This window comes from Anser brachyrhynchus (assembly GCF_964034855.1).
Source record: "Anser brachyrhynchus genome assembly, chromosome: W".
NCBI lineage: Eukaryota > Metazoa > Chordata > Aves > Anseriformes > Anatidae > Anser > Anser brachyrhynchus.
The window spans coordinates 18,312,289-18,330,192 of NC_137704.1; the positions used below are offsets into that span (position 1 = coordinate 18,312,289).

Consider the following 17,904-nt stretch of genomic DNA (forward strand, 5'->3'; position numbering starts at 1 on the left):
TTGTTGCAGAGTAGTGCTTACACAGAGCCAAGGCCTTTTAAACTTCTCATGCTGCACTGCCAGCGAGGAGGCTAGGGGTGCAGAAGTTGAGAGGGGACACAGCTAGGACAGCTGACGCAGACTGACCAAAGGGATATTCCATACCATATGACGTCATGATCAGCAATAAAAGCTGGAGGAAAGGGGGGATGCTTGGAGTAATGGCATTTGTCTTCCCAAGAAACTGTTAGGTGTGATGAGCCCTGCTTTCCTGGAAATGGCTGAACATCTACCTGCCAATGTGAAGTAGTGACTGAATTCCTTGTTTTGTTTTGCTTGCATGTGCAGCTTTTCCTTTACCTATTAAACTGTCTTTATCTCAACTCACGAGTTCTCGCACTTTTACCTTTCCGATTCTCTCTCCCATCCCACCTGGAGAATGTGAGCGAGCAGTGGCTGTGTGGTACTTAGCTGTCTGAAGGAGTTAAACCACAACAAAAGGGTATTAACAAATTAAAACAAACAAACAAACAAAAAAACACATGCTTTCATATACTTAAAAACTGTAACCAAAGAATAGCTAAGAGGAATTATGTCCTGTTGTGGTTTAACCCGGTTGGCAGCTAAACACCACACAGCCGTTCGCTCACCCTCCCCCCTCCCTCTCTGGGATGGGGGAGAGAAACAGGAAAATGAAGACCGTGGGTTGAGATAAAGACAGTTTATTAAGACAGAAATAATAACAGTAATGATAATAATGCTACTACTAATAATGTGTACGAAACAAGTGATGCACAATGCAATTGCTCACCACCCGCTGACCGATGCCCAGCCTATCCCCGAGCAGCCGGCCCCCCCACCCCGGCCAGCCACCCCTATATATTGTTTAGCATGACGTCAGATGGTATGGAATACCCCTTTGGCCAGTTTGGGTCAGCTGTCCTGGGTCTGTCCCCTCCCAGCTCCTGCTGCACCCCTAGCCTGCCCGCTGGCAGGACAGAGCGAGAAGCTGGAAAGTCCTTGGCCTGGTGTAAGCACTGCTCTGCAACAATTAAAACATCAGCATGTTATCAGCGCTCTTCTCATCCTAATCCAAAACATACCACGCTACCAGCTACTAGGAGGAAACTTAACTCTGTCCTAACTGGAACCAGGACAGGTCCCTACAAATTTTGATTGAAAATTTAAAATACTAATTTTTATTTTGTCTCTGTTTGCTACAGAGTTAGCCAAAGAGAACTTAGAATGCTTGAATCCTTTGAAATTTCAACCCTTTGGAATCATTAATACTATTTCAGATGCAGGTATATGATGCACAGGTGGGAAAAAATACAGTGAAAGTCAAGAACTCCATTTTTAAAATTATCCCTTTTGGCACCCACTATGTCTTAACTCAGTCAAAGATTTTTGACTAAAGGTCTTTTACTAGAAGCATAGCTACCAAAATTCTCATTGACTCGTTTTCTTCAGCCACCTCATTATCAACACAGTCCAGAAACTTCACAGTGGGAGCACAGTGAATTGTTTCTATTGCTGTGCACATTCTGACACCAAATTCAAAGCTTTTTTCCATGACAAGTATACAAAAACTTCTAAAAAAAATTAAAAACTAGTACACAGAATTCCAAAAACAGAGAAAGGTAATTAAAATCTTGAGGCATCCACAGAGAAAATACAATAAAATAGTCATAAAAATAACAACTGGATAACTATTAAGCATACATTATATTAGTTTATATCTATAGATTTAAGTTCAAGTTAACTTGCAACAAATGAATATGAACAGTTTGGAGTCCAACTAAATTATATATTGAAATGGAACTTCGATGCTTTTGCAGGACATTATACTGATTCCAAAATAGATAACTGGAGATGCACACTCATGCTTTTTCTCCTCCTAAATAGATCGATTCCTGTTGGAAATTAATTAAACTAGATTTTGTTATTTTGATATGTATATCACAAGAATAACAATTAAGAATCATATCTTTTCCTCTTGCTGACCTTTATATGACAATTCAGGCAAAGAAGTAAGAGATGAGGTCAACAAATGCCTACAAAAACTTAATCAGCTATCTATTAAAGATATCACAATATTTAAAACATTAGGAATAGTTTAACTACAGTTCAGATCTGAAAATAGAAGGGAGTAGAAAACCACTGCAGAACATGGCAAATAAGAAGAAAGCAACAAGAAAAAAACAGTCTTTCATAATACAGGAAGAACCTACTGTAGAATTATTGCAGAATCACAGAATCTCCTGAGTTGGAAGGGACCCATGAGGATCATTGAGTCCAACTCCTGACTCCACACAGGGCAACCTAAGAGTTAAACCATATAACTAAGAGCACTGTCCAAATGCTTCCTGAACATCAACAGGCTTGAGGCCGTGACAACTTCCCTGGAGAGCCTGTTCCAGTGCCTGATCACCCTCTCAGTGAAGAACTTTTTCCTAATATCCAGTCTGAACTTCCCCTGATGCAGCTTTAAGCCAGTCCCTCACATCCTATCACCAGTCACCAAAGAGATCAACACCTCATTCTGTTCCCCATCAGGAGGAAGTTGTTGAAAGAAATGAGGTCACTACTCAGTCTCCTCTTGCTCTTTGTACTGCTCACTGAGAACTGGCACAGGTTGCCCAGAGAGGTTGTGGAGTCTCCCTTCTTGGAGATCTTCAAAAGCCATCTGGACATGGTCCTGGGCAACCTGCTCTAGGTGTCCCTGCTTGAGCAGGCGGATAGGACCAGAAGACCTCCAGAGGTCCCTTCCAACCTTAACTATTCTATGATTGTGTGATTTTTTTCTCTAAGCTGAACAAACCAAGTATTCTCAAACACTCCTCATAAGTCACGCCATCTAGTCCTTTCACTATCTTTGATGCCCTCCTTTGGACATATTCAAATATTTTATAAACTTCTTATATTAATATAATTAAAATAAGTAAGTCCACAAGGTGGCAAAAAGAGAAGAAAAAGCCAACAAATTTTCTTTAGTTGTATTAAGAAAAAAGGTCTAGCTTTAATAACATTTCACCTAGCAACATGACAAATTATCAGAAATAAAACTTGAAACACAGTAATTGTGTTTCAACACAACAATACAGGTTGACTGTACCATTATTTTTAGCACTGGGGTCTAGATTTGCTGTGATGTATTACATTTTTAGTACAATTCAGCTTTTTTAATTTTGGAGATTATATCCCTCTATTTAATGGATGGAATTGTATCACCATGGAAAGGCAAATCCTAAAGATAGTACAAGAAGATTATTTGGTGTATTTTAACTTTATTCTTCTATCCATATCCCTCCCTCATTTTGGGACCACAAATCCATGGGACCCGATGGAATGCACCCACAGGTGCTGAGGGCGCTGGCCGATATTACTAGGCCACTCTCCATCATCTTTGAAAGGTCGTGCAGAACAGGAGAGGTGCCTGAGGACTGGAAGAAAGGCTATGTCACGCCAGTCTTCAAAAAGGGCAAGAAGGAGGACCCGGGCAACTAGAGGCCAGTCAGCCTCACCTCCATCCCTGGAAAGGTGTTGGAGCAGCTCATCCTGGAGGTCATCTCCAAGCATGTGCAGGATAAGAAGGTGATCAGGAATAGTCAGCATGGGTTCACCAAGGGGAAGGTATTTATAAAAACAGAATCATAGAATCATAGAATATCCCGAGTTGGAAGGGACCCATAAGGATCATCAAGTCCAACTCCTGGCACCACACAGGTCTACCCAAAATTTGAGACCATATAACTAAGTGCACAGTCCAAACGCTTCTTAAACTCTGACAGGCTTGGTGCAGTGACTACTTCACTGGGGAGCCTGTTCCAGTGTGCGACCACCCTCTCGGTGAAGAACCTCTTCCTGATGTCTAGCCTAAACCTCCCCTATCACAGCTTGACCCCATTCCCACGGGTCCTATCACTGGTGATTAAGGAGAAGAGATCAGCGCCTGCCTCCCAACTTCCCCTTCCAAGGAAATTGTAGGCTGCGATGAGCTCCCCCCTCAGCCTCCTCTTCTCCAGGCTGACCTGGCCCAGTGACCTCAGCCGCTCCTCATATGTCTTCCCCTCTAGGCCCTTCACCATCTTCGTCGCCCTCCTCTGGACACTCTCCAGCAGTTTAATGTCCTTTTTGTACTGTGGTGCCCAGAACTGCACACAGTACTCGAGGTGAGGCCGCACCAGCGCAGAGTAGAGCGGGACAATCACTTCCCTCGACCGACTAGCGATGCCGTGCTTGATGCACCCCAGGATACGGTTGGCCCTCCTGGCTGCCAGGGCACACTGCTGGCTCATATTCAACTTGCTGTCAACCACAACCCCCAGATCCCTCTCTGCGGGGCTGCTCTCCAGCGTCTCGTCGCCCAGTCTGTATGTATAGCCAGGGATGCCCCGTCCCAGATGCAGGACCCGGCACTTGCTTTTGTTAAACTTCATGTGGTTGGTGATTGCCCAGCTCTCCAATCTGTCCAGATCTCTCTGCAACGCCTTTCCACCCTCAGCCGAGTCCACAACTCCTCCAAGTTTGGTGTCGTCGGCAAATTTGCTCAAAACACCTTCTAGTCCTACATCCAAATCATTTATAAAAACATTGAAGAGGACTGACCCTAAAATGGAGCCCTGGTGGACCCCACTAGTGACCATCCGCCAGCCTGATGTAGCACCATTTACCACAACCCTTTGAGCCCTGCCCGTCAGCCAATTGCTCACCCATCGTATGATGTTTTTATCTAGCTGCATGCTGGACATTTTGTCCAGTAGGATCCTATGGGAAACCGTGTCAAAAGCTTTGCTGAAATCCAAAAAGATCACATCAGCTGGTTTCCCTTGATTGACTAGATGGGTGATCTTATCATAAAAGGAAATCAAATTTGTTAACCAGGACTACCCCTCGTGAACCCATGTTGGCTGTGACCTATGACTGCGCTGTCCCCCCGGTGTGCTTCAATAACTCCCAGGATAATCTTCTCCATAATTTTACCAGGCACTGACGTGAGACTGACAGGCCTGTAGTTGCCAGGGTCTTCTTTCTTGCCCTTCTTGAAAATTGGCACAACATTTGCCAGCTTCCAATCTACTGGGACCTCTCCAGATTCCCAAGATCGTTGAAAAATAATTGAGAGAGGTCCCGCGATGACATCAGCCACCTCTTTAAGCACCCTGGGATGAATCCCATCCGGACCCATGGACTTGTATGGATCATGAAATTATTAGGGTTTTGGTTGGTCATAGAATTATAAAATAGCCCGAGTTGGAAGGGACCCTCAAGGATCATTGAGTCCAACTCCTGGAAAATGTTAGTCCTACTAACATTGGAGACACATGCTGTGAGAAAAATCTCAATAATTTTCTTCAGACAGGATCTTCTGTGAAGCTATTTTATTTGTGATTGCAATGGCGGGCGTCCTGCCAATTAGGAGCGCATTATAGTAAACATATCATAACCTTTTATTCCCTATTACCCGATACCCGATTACCTCCCGTTTCCTCATTGGCTGAGTACTACAGGTTCACAAGCTACTCAACGCTCCTCTATACCATATATGAACACTTTTTTTGATCAGCCCTTTAACTTCTCCTTTTTCCTTTTTTTAGTCCCTTTCTTATGTTTTGAAAACTTGTGATCTTTGTTTTACTGTTCGCACACTGCTCATCCTGTTTTTCTCGAGCTTCTACCTTATTTTGGAACAGTGAGGCCTTCTACTGTCCACTTATCTACTTAGCATTTCTCCTTGTTATGACTACACAGTTACCTTTGAATACAGAAAAGTAATTCTCTACTGCAAAAACACAACTTAGTTTCTCACAATTCCCCCCCTCTTCTTTTCTTACTCCTACTGTTGTTTTTGCACCTCTTCACATACCGCACTCTTGAGTTTATCCAAAATTAAGGTGCAATACTCTTCTTCGGATGTCACGGGGGATGACAGATATACAATGCCAGTATTATTACAATGCCAACAAATAGTTGTTTGAGCCAATTCTATTCAGGTAACCACGAAGTTAGTTTCTCCCAAACGTTTCTAAATCCCCAGGAAGTGTCATCATGAGCTACTCTATTTAGGATCTTGTTTGTTTGTGGTTTTTTTTTCCCAAATATTTTTGAGATCAGTAAAATTCGTCCCATTTGATCTACATATATACAGCAACTAGTAATAATTACAGTGCACGCTCCTCCTTATGAGGTTATTAATAAATCTAATACCATTCGATTCTAGAGTACTATTTTTGCAAACTTGCTATCTCCTTTTTCTTGCATCCAGACTGTTATTTTCTATTTCTTCAGTTATAGCTGAGATATTTACAATAGCTTTTTCTAATTCACTCACCCCTAACCGAGGTAAAAACCACCTTGAAAAACTGTGAAATGCTAGAGAATTTTACTAGAGGATTATCTGGAGTCCGCTTAATTCTGCGTGTGGTCTCAAGGGGGCTTTGGCTTTGTGTGTCTTCAACAATAGTTACATTTGGAATTATTGCCTCCAGGGTACAAGCTCCCTTCCATCCTAGGGGCAACACCTTCCTGGCTTTATTGCCACATAGCCAGTACCACCCCTTGCCATTCGGGACAGGCCATCCGGTTACAGGATTCTCATTTGTATCTGGTGTGCATTATGTATATTAGCATTCCCATAGCTACCATATTCGGTACAGTATGGATTATTCCCTACTTCACGGATAATATTTCCACACCCAGGGTCAGTAATATTGCCCCCTGAGTTTTCTATCAATGTTTTTTAAAAGTCACCTTTGATAACACGGTGTATTGTAGCCAGGATTATGTATAGGGAGCTCAACCTCAAAATCTGTTCCTTCCCGGGACTGAGTATGATCTGTCGTTTTTAGAAATCTAGAGAATCCAGACACAGTTGCTGCTGGAAATAGCAAGGCCTTTTCAGTCTTTCTAGGCATCTGGGTGCAAATCCAACAATTATTTTGAGATAGAACTCGAGAGATGTTCTGGATTAATTGGAAATGCTAATTTTTCCCTCCATCCTATCACTACTCCATTGAGAATAGGTATTACTAAGATAAACTTAAAATTTGCCAGCGACACCAAACTTGGAGGAGTTGTAGACTCGGCTGAGGGTGGAAAGACCTTGCAGAGAGATCTGGACAGATTGGAGAGCTGGGCGATCACCAACCGCATGAAGTTTAACAAGAGCAAGTGCCGGGTCCTGCATCTGGGACGGGGCAACCCTGGCTATACATACAGACTGGGCGACGAGACGCTGGAGAGCAGCCCCGCAGAGAGGGATCTGGGGGTTGTGGTTGACAGCAAGTTGAATATGAGCCAGCAGTGTGCCCTGGCAGCCAGGAGGGCCAACCGTATCCTGGGGTGCATCAAGCACGGCATCGCTAGTCGGTCGAGGGAAGTGATTGTCCCGCTCTACTCTGCGCTGGTGCGGCCTCACCTCGAGTACTGTGTGCAGTTCTGGGCACCACAGTACAAAAAGGACATTAAACTGCTGGAGAGTGTCCAGAGGAGGGCGACGAAGATGGTGAAGGGCCTAGAGGGGAAGACGTATGAGGAGCGGCTGAGGTCATTTGGCCCGTTCAGGCTGAAAAAGAGGAGGCTGAGGGGAGACCTCATCGCAGTCTCCAGCTTCCTCGTGAGCGGGAGTGGAGGGGCAGGTGCCGACCTATTCTCCTTAATCACCAGTGATAGGACCCAAGGTAATAGTGTCAAGCTGAGGCAGGGGAGGTTTAGGCTAGACATCAGGAAGAGGTTCTTCACTGCGAGGTTGGTTGCACACTGGAACAGGCTCCCCAGTCACTGCACCAAGCCTGTCTGAATTTAAGAGGTGTTTGGACTGTGCACTTAGTTATATGGTCTAAAATTTTGGGTAGACCTGTGTGGTGCCAGGAGTTGGACTTGATGATCCTTATGGGTCCCTTCCAACTCGGGATATTCTATGGTTCTATGATTCTATGACTCTACATCATTTCCATTTATATATGCACCCCTTTAATAATTAAGAAAAACAATAAAAATCACAAAATAATAAGGATTCTTCTGGTGGGGATTAAATACCCCCCCTTCTCCCACTTCCAGGGAGTGCTCCCTGGAAACACTCCAGTTCTGTGTAATTCAATCCCTTTTACTCATTAATTCATTAAGAATTCTTCTAAGGAGAAGTTAAAGCTTTACAATAGATAGTTTTAACAGTTTTAACCTTAAAAGTCTTTGTTAATGCAGTCTCTCAGGTATCAGGGTTAACCGATGCTTTTACCCAGGTATGAGTCCACCCTTCCTCAGCCATTCTTCCTGTCGTCTCAGTAGTCAGGAGCACTTGGAACAGTCCGTCCCACTCAGGTTGCAGTTTCAGTTCTCTCCATGTTCGCATCAAAACACAATCTCCTGCTCGGAGTGGATGGATCAGGGCTTCCAAGGCTGGGGTTTGAGCTAACTGTCCATGGGTCCTGAGAGATGACAAAGAGGACGACAGCCCGAGTATATAGTTCTTAAGAAAAGCATCTTTTGTCTCAAATTGAGGTAATTCATTCCCTTTGTCCAGGTACAGCAATCCAAATAATATTTCATATGGTGAAACTCCCACATCTTTTCTTGGTGCAGTTTGAATTCACAGAAGTGCCAAAGGTAAGCACTTCGTTTGGGGAAGCCGAGTTTCCAGAACTTAGTCAATTGCTTCTTTACTGTCTGAACCTCTCCACCCTTCCAGAAGGGGGAGGATGCCAAGGAGTGTGAAATTTCCACTTGATTCCTAGAGTCCACATTAGCCCTTGTAATATTTCTGACATAAAGTGACTTCCTTGATCAGAGTCAATATTTTCAACAATTCCATACTCGGGAGTTATTTGTTCTAGAATTACTTTAGTGACTATGTTCGCAGTAGCAGATACTGAAGGGAAAGCTTCCACCCACCCTGACAAATGATCGACCAAGACTAATAAGTATTTAAATCTACCTACTCCAAGGAGTTCTGTAAAATCTACCTGTACATTTTGGAAGCGTTGAATTCCTGGTTCTCGCCCCCCTTGGTCTGACTGCAGATAATTTTCCTGTTTACCTTTTGACATACTACACAACTCCTGCAAACTTGTTCAGCCAGATTATATATATATTCCTACACATATATATTTCCATAGCACAGCATCACACATTGCTTGAATTCCCCAATGACCCTCTTGATGCAAAACAGTTAATATTTGCCTCATTATCACTTTATTCAGCATTTCTCTCCCCTCAGGGAGTATCTATTTTCCTTTGGACTTTGTGACTCCTAATTCCTTAAAAACCTCTTTGTCTTAAAAACTTTTTACTTCTTTTTAGTTTTGGGTAGGGGTAGCTCAACAATTCCCTGAATCCTCTCTGGATTTATTCTTTGTTCTCCCTCAGACACTAGATGCCCTAAATACTTGACTTCTCTTTCTACATATTGCAATTTATTTTCCAGTACTTTCAAGCCCTGCTTTCCCAGAAAGTTGAATAGCTTGTTAGTGGCTTCCTTCACAACTGTTTTCTCCTGTCCTGACAATAAAAGATCATCCACATATTGTAACAGTAACACCTCCTAGGGAGGTTGGAATTGCTCCAAAATTTGTTCTAGAACTTGCCCAAATAAATCGGTGGCCCTGTAAACCCCTGAGGTAAAATTGTCCATCTGTATTGTTGCTTCTGCTCCATTTCAGGGTCTTTCCAGTCAAAGGTGAATATATCTTTGCTCCCAGGGCCTGAGAGCACTCACTTAATAACACTGTTATTCCAGTCTAACAATTTACTATTTGAATGCCCAATTTCATCATGAAATCCTTTCCCAACAAGTTAGTCCCTGCCTCGGGTACATACAATAATTGCCCAGTGATCATTCTATCCCTAGTCTCAGCTTGGTGTCCCCAAAAAGTAGCACTGTTATCCCAGTCCCTTCTACCCCCATCACATTTAGGGTTTCGTTAGTTAATTTAATCCCTGATACTTCACAGGCCAGTAATGACCTAGCTGCCCCAGTGTATTGGGTTCACATGGCAAGGTTCTGGTAGCAGGGGGGCTGCAGTGGTAGCCCCTGTGAGAAGAATCCAGCAGCTGCCCCGTGTTAGATAAGGGCAGTTTCAGCTGGCTCCAAAGGGGCCCACCCCTGCCCAGAGCCAAGCCATGATCAATGCAGTTTGTGCGTCTGTGAGAGCACATCCAAGAAAAGGAAAAAAAAAAAAACTGCTGCACAACAGCAGCAGGGAGAGTGAGGAGTGAGAAACCTCCCTGCAGACATCAAAGTCAGTGCAGAGGAGGGGGAGTGCAGTGCAGAGGTGCTCCAGGTGCCGGAGCTGAAGCCCCCCCTCGGCCCACAGAGAGGGCCCTGGTGGGGAAGGCAGAACCCCCACAGCCCATGGTGTACCACAGCAGAGCACGTCTCCATGCTGCAGCCTGTGGAGAGGAGCATATGCAGGAGCAGGTGATTGGGGGGGGGGATGGGGGAGGTGGCCCCCAGGGGGTCACAAGCCGGACCAACCCGCTACTGATGCATAGATCCCACAGCGCAGACCCACACCTGGAGCAGCTCCCAAAGAGCCTGTTTTTCGCTGCCTGTGGAGAAACCCACACAGGACCAGCCCAGGAAGGTTGGCACCCCACGAGAGGGACCCCACACCAGAGCAGGGGAGAGGGTGACCGTGAGGGAGCAGTGGAAACGAAGCACCATGGGCCGACTGCAGCCCCTGCTGCCGGCCCCGCCCCACGCCACTCAGGGCAGGGAAGAGGTGGAAGAGAGTGGACGGGGAAAGGTGCCCCCAGCTTGTTTCTCTGTTTCTCTCCGCTCCAGCTCATCAGCAATAGGTAATAAATTTTATTAATTTTTTATTGACGTTATTATTTTTTATTAATTTTATTAATCTTCCTATGCTAAGTCTGTTTTGCCCGCAACGATAATTGTAGAGTGATCCCCATTGAGGTACACTTGAGGAGCCCTTGAGGTACACTTTTTCATTTATCAGGGAACTAGCTTTCTGAAAAGTCCCAACTCCCTTATTCTGAATTTATAACAGCAATCTCTCCTCCTTCTTCCACTCCGGATATTCCTATTTGAAGTGGCTGGCCCGGCCACACTTAAAACATCTTCTCAAAGCCTGTCCCTGCTAGGATTTAGACTACAACACAGGTAGCTTTCCTTGCCCGCCATTCCTTCATCTCTCTTCCTCTCCTTTCCATCCTGGGCCTGATTCCTCCCTGAAGTCCCTCTATCTCCAGCCCTCTGCTTCACTACCCAGTACGCTGTGTTTGTTTCATTTTTGCCATTTGTTTCGCGCTCTACTTTTCCTTCTCATCTCCCCTCCTGGCATACACCTTCATACTACCTACACTGTTCACTCCACCCTCCCACCTTCTGGAGCTTTTTCTGCGTATCTGGCCAGATATGTTTTAATCACAAAACGAACTTTCAAGAGCCCTTGGGCTACCGGGTCCTCAGGATTCATCCCCGAGTACTTTCTAATTCTGACCCTGAGTCTCTCATATGGTTTCTATGTTGTGGGTTGTTATTATCCCAGTTAGATAAGCGGATATTTCCGCTCTATCGGAATTACTCTCGGTTTTGGGGGGGAGAGTGTTAGTTCTTTCCCATTCTTGCATAGCTGCCTGCCGAATCATTCCCCTCCTAAACATTCTTCTCCAGGGAATAACATACTCAAGATTGACATTTCCCCCCCAGGAATACAAATTAGGCCTTAGAAACGGATTTGACTGTTCTGCTAGGCCCTCAATTAAAGACTTCATTTCCTTCTTAAAACTCCTAACCTCTCTGCTGGTAAGGGGGGAGTGGCATCAGCCCCCGCACGACCCCGAGGCCCCACCAGGACCCGCCCCGCCTCCCCGGCGCAACTTCTCCAGGGACAGTGTCAATTGTAGTCCCTGTCTTCCCTCATGGAGCAGCTGCCGCTGCCTCCGGAGCAATATTAGGATTATAGGAAGCATAACTTGATTCCTCCTCCCAAAAACTGAACCTTATTGTTTACATATAAATTTCAAGCCTGAATTTTCATCAGACCCGTATTTTGGCCAAAATACTGAAGTTCCTTTTATTGGCTTTTTAGGCCAGACAATTACACAATACCTAACCATTTTAAAATATTTATTTATTTTTTAAAATCTTTTTCCCTAGTTTTTGGGTTGTTTTTCCAAATCCTTATCATTCTCTCCAAAGGGCTATCTTTAGGCACAATCCCGGGGTCTCCACCCCCACCCTGCTGACTCTTGGAACCCTTAATCCCCATCTCTTCCTGACGTGCTGCTGTGGACTTTACCACCCACAGGGTACCACACGCCTTCACCTAGGATTAGGACAGAGGTGGGTTGTACTGCCGAGCACTTCACCTCACCGTGCTCGGGGTACCGTACACCTAAGGGCCCAAACCCCTGAGACTCTCTTTCGCTCGTCTGTCTTTTGCTTCGTCCTTCTCCGGCCAAGGGGACTTGGTTCGTCCCCTCACGGGACTACAGAATCTCATGGACTGGGACTCCACACTTGCTTTGCACTAAAAGTGCGTCTCATTCACACTCCACACAAGAGTCTCCCCAAACCCACCCCGGGGCAATATACGGTAAAGTTTGCCTTACCTCGGTCCGTGCACGGACTTCCCAGTCCGGGTTATCAGCAGTTATCCCTGTGTCTGTGCTGTGTCTGTGCTGGCCTTCCTTCTCCCCAGTGCTTCGCAGAGCCTGTCTTCAGATTAACAGTCTCGGTCCTTTGCCGGCCATCCCGAGACAACCCACCACCATCGACGGGACCGCTGAAATCAGCGGGGTGCACCTTCCTGTCTGTGGCGGCAAGAACTCTTCGGTAGGCAACAAGATCCCGGACGAGCCCCCAAATTGTGAGAAAAATCTCAATAATTTTCTTCAGACGGGATCTTCTGTGAAGCTATTTTATTCCAAAAAGAAAACAAAGCTTCAAGGCCAGAGGGTCAATATCCAAGACTAAGATATAATCATAGAAGGGTAAATGGGGTTTATCACATTCTGGGTTGGGGGATGGGTGAGAGAGAGTTTTAAACAGCAACTTACTTTCCGTTTTACTTTTAGCCCTCTGATTTTTAGAGCAACAAAGTGTTTTTTCTGGGTTAGTTAAACTTACTGATACTTGGTACTATGCATCCCATGTGGTGTTTACAGAGCTGGCAGTATAAAGCAGAAGATAAGCACATCAGAGCTTCCATGAAATTATTAGGGTTTTGGGTGGTCATAGAATTATAAAATAGCCCGAGTTGGAAGGGACCCTCAAGGATCATTGAGTCCAACTCCTGGAAAATGTTAGTCCTACTAACATTGGAGACACATGCTGTGAGAAAAATCTCAATAATTTTCTTCAGACAGGATCTTCTGTGAAGCTATTTTATTTGTGATTGCAATGGCGGGCGTCCTGCCAATAGGAGCGCTTTATAGTAAACATATCATAACCTTTTATTCCCTGTTACCCGACACCTCATTACCTCCCCTGTTTCCTCATTGGCTGAGTACTACAGGTTCACAAGCTACTCAACGCTCCTCTATACCATATATGTGAACATTTTTTTTGTTCGACCCTTTAATTTCTCCTTTTTCCTTTTTTTTTTTTCTCCTTTCTTATGTTTACAGAACTTGTAATCTTTGGTTTTTTTACTGTTCTCACACTGCTCATCCTGTTTTTCTCGAGCTTCTACCTTATTTTGGAACAGTGAGGCCTTCTACTGTCCACTTATCTACTTAGCATTTCTCTTTGTTATGACTACACAACTACCTTGGAATACAGAAGGTTAGTTTTCTACTGCAAAAACACGCTCTACTTCGAAAACATGTTCTACTGCAAAAATACACTTACTTTGAAAACATGTTCAACTGCAAAAACACAACTTAGTTTCTCACAATGCCCTTGTCAGAATAGGTCCTAACAAAATTCAGTGTAATCCTAGAGGAGTCTATTAAATTCTGTCCAAGAGCAATTTTTCCTACTTGTTCTTCTCCACTATTAACTCATATACTTCAAAAGGAAAATCTTAACTTCATTGTTAACCTAAGGAAGAATTAATATGAAAATCTGAATTCTGAAGAAAACACAGCACTTTGAATAAGACTTTTCAAGTGTGTGTATTTGGCTTACATGGCAAAGACTTGGTAGCAGGGGGCTGCAGGGATGGCCTCTGTGAGAAGAGCCCAGGAGCTGCCCCATGTTAGATAAGAGCCAGTTTCAGCCAGCTCCAAAAGGGACCTGCTGCTGGCCAGAGGTGAGACACGAACAACTCTGGTTGCGCCTCTGTGAGAGCAGATTTAAGAAAAGGAAAAAACAGCTGTGCAACAGCAGTTGGGAGAGAGGAGCAAAAAAAATGGGAGAGAAACAATGAGGCAGACACCAAGGTCAGTGAAGAAGGAGGGGGAGGAGGTGCTCCAGGTTCGGAAGCAGAAGTTCCCCTATGGCCTGTGGAGAGGACCATGGTGAAGCAGGTTGTCCCCCTGCAGCCCATGGTGTACTATGGCGGAGCAGATCTACGCACTGCAGCCCATGGAGTAGCCGACAGTGGAGCAGGTGGATGTGGCCTGAAGGAGGCTGCCACCCATGGAGAGCCCCCACAGGAGCAGACTCAAGGCCAGACCTGCAGCCGGTGGAGAGGAGCCCATGGTGGAGCACGTGATCTGGCAGAGGCCACTGCTTGTGGGGGACCAGTTCAGGGCTCCCCAGTACAAGAGGAACATAGAGCTACATATAACTACTAGAGTGAGTTCAGAGGAGGGCTGCGAAGATGATTAGAGGACTGGAGCACCTCTCGTACGAGGACAGGCTGAAAGAACTGGGCCTGTTTAGCCTGGAAAAGAGAAGAATGAGGGGAGACCTCATCAATGTATATAAATATCTGAAGGGAGGGTGTCAAGAGGATGGAGCCAGTCTCTTTTCAGTGGTGCCTAGCAACAGGATGAGAGGCAAGGGGCACAAACTGAAGCACAGGTGGTTCTGGCTGAATATGAAGGGGCACTTCATTACTGTGAGGGTGACAGAGCACTGGAACAAGTTGCCCAGAGAGGTTGTGGAGTCTCCTTCTCTGGAGATATTCAAAACCTGCCTGGATGCCATCCTGCGCAATGTGCTCTGGATGATCACAGAATCGTCTAGGTTGGAAGAGACCTCCAAGATCACCCAGTCCAACCTCTGAGCTAACGCTAACAAGTCCTCCACTAAACCATATCACTAAGCTCAACATCTGAACGTCTCTTAAAGACCTCCAGGGATGGTGACTCAACCACTTCCCTGGGCATCCCATTCCAATGCCTAACAACCCTTTCAGTAAAGAAGTTCTTCCTAATATCCAACCTAAACCTCGCCTGGCGCAACTTTAGCCCATTCCCCCTCGTCCTGTCACCAGGCACGTGGGAGAATAGACCAACCCCCACCTCGCTACAGCCTCCTTTAAGGTACCTGTAGAGAGCGATAAGGTCGCCCCTGAGCCTCCTCTTCTCCAGGATGAACAGTCCCAGCTCCCTCAGCCGCTCCTCGTAAGACTTGTTCTCCCTACCCCTCACCAGCCTCGTCGCCCTTCTCTGGACTCTCTCGAGCACCTCGACGTCCTTCTTATAGTGAGGGGCCCAAAAATGAACACAGTACTCGAGGTGTGGCCTCACCAGAGCCCAGTACAGGGGGACAATCACTTCCCTAGACCTGCTGGCCACACTGCTTCTGATACAAGCCAGGATGCTGTTGGCCTTCTTGGCCACGTGAGCACACTGCTGGCTCATATTCAGCCGACTATCAACCAGTACTCCCAGGTCCTTCTCTGCCAGGCAGCTTTCCAACCACTCATCTCCCAGCCTGTAGCACTGCTTGGGGTTGTTACGCCCCAGATGCAGGACCCGGCACTTGGCCTTGTTGAACTTCATACAGCTGACGTCAGCCCATCGGTCCAGCCTATCCAGATCCTCCTGCAGAGCCTTCCTACCCTCGAGCAGATCGACACATGCACCTAACTTGGTGTTGTCTGCCAGCTTACTGAGGGTGCACTCAATCCCCTCATCCAGATCATCGATAAAGATATTGAAGAGGACTGGCCCCTGTACTGAGCCCTGGGGGACTCCACTAGTGACCGGCCTCCAACTGGATTTGACTCCATTCACCACAACTCTTTGGGCCTGGCTATCCAGCCAGTTTTTAACCCAGTGAAGCGTACACCAGTCCAAGCCACGAGCAGCCAGTTTTTTGAGGAGAATGTTGTGGGAAACGGTGTCAAAAGCCTTACTGAAATCAAGGTAGACCACATCCACAGACTTTCTGACATCCACTAAGCGTGTCACTTTGTCATAGAAAGAGATCAGGTTTGTCAAGCAGGACCTGCCCTTCATAAACCCATGCTTACTGGGCCTGATCGCCTGGTTGCCCTGCAAGTGCCGCATGATGACACTCAAGATAATCTGCTCCATGAGCTTCCCTGGCACTGAGGTCAAACTAACAGGCCTATAGTTCCCCGGGTCTACCCTCCGGCCCTTCTTGTAGATGGGCGTCACATTTGCTAGCCGCCAGTCGACTGGGACCTCCCCTGATAGCCAGGAGTGCCGATAAATGATGGAAAGCGGCTTGGCCAGCTCCTCCGCCAGTTCTCTCAGTACCCTCGGGTGGATCCCATCCGGCCCCATCGACTTGCATACATCCAAGTGCTGTAGCAGGTCGCCAACAATTTCCTTGTGGATAGTGAGGGCCACATCCTGCTCCCCATCCCCTTCCACCAGCTCAGGGTACTGGGTATCCAGAGAACAACTGGTTTTGCCGCTAAAGACCCTAAATGATCCGCTAAAGCCGCTAAATGATCTGGCTCAGCAGGGGGTTTGGACTAGATGATCTTCAGAGGTCCCTTCCAACCTCGGCCATTCTGTGATTCTGTGCACACCGACACCTGGGGAACACCACTCGCAACTGGTCACCAGCTGGATTTCACTCCATTCACCACCAATATTTGGGTCCGGCCATCCAGCCAGTTGTTAACTATAGAATAGAATATAGAACCATAGAATATCCCGAGATGGAAGGGACCCACAAGGATCATCGAGTCCAACTCCTGGCTCCACACTAGTCTACCCAAAGTTTTGCCGGTTGCACCAGTCCCGGAGCCACGTATTGATGTGATGAGTCTGCTTGTCAGCATCGATCCCCCCCTATCGGAAGGTCAGAGGCAAACACAACCTGTGCCCCTGATCCTTTAAGTAGTCGCCCCAAAGCCCGAAAGTCCCTTTTGATCGCAATTCATCCACTGTATCTCATTCTATATGGTTATAAACTTGTATAAACAGATGTATTCATATATTTAAAATAGAAAACATGCAATTTAAAATATTTCCTATGTTCTTTCGACAGTTACTATCTGAGTATTTAGCAAATAATTAAATTCATATTAATTTGTAGAAGTCCGTACTAATTTCCCTTTACCAATAAAAACAACCATTCCTAAACTCCACTAGTTTCTGTTTTTTTTAACAATGATACAAATGAATAACTTAGAAGTATTTTACTAATACCTAAAATCACTGGGATCTGTTTAACCAGAATTAAATAAGAAATGTATATATGTATGTGTATATATATATATATAAAAAACACTTATCATAGTACCTAAGAGTTACAACTATAGTAGAAGCACACAGAAAGAAAAGCTGAAATTTAAATAAGTAATCCCTAAATTATATATGATGTAAAAGCTCAAAAATAAGTCTTAAATTCTCTGAAACCCACCTTGATATCTATATCTTGAGTGTAGAAAAGGGACATAATAGGCTAACAGAGATATATTTTGCTCAAGAAAAGGCTGCTACGTCAAGCTTCCTTTCTCTTTGGTTTTAACATTATCTCCTGTGTAGAATATTTCATTAGCCTAGCAGTTTACAATTTCAAATATATGCCTACAGGAAACCTGTTGAATATCTCATACCTAATTACTGTCAAAGACAGAACAATATCTATAC

At 45.3% G+C, this 17,904-nt stretch overlaps 1 protein-coding gene across 14 annotated transcripts in view; it reads right to left on the reverse strand.

Annotated features, from left to right (window-relative positions):
- Positions 1-17,904, reverse strand: part of LOC308184728 (transcription factor RFX3-like) — a 248,621-nt gene that overhangs the window by 195,549 nt on the left and 35,168 nt on the right. The window lies entirely within an intron of this gene.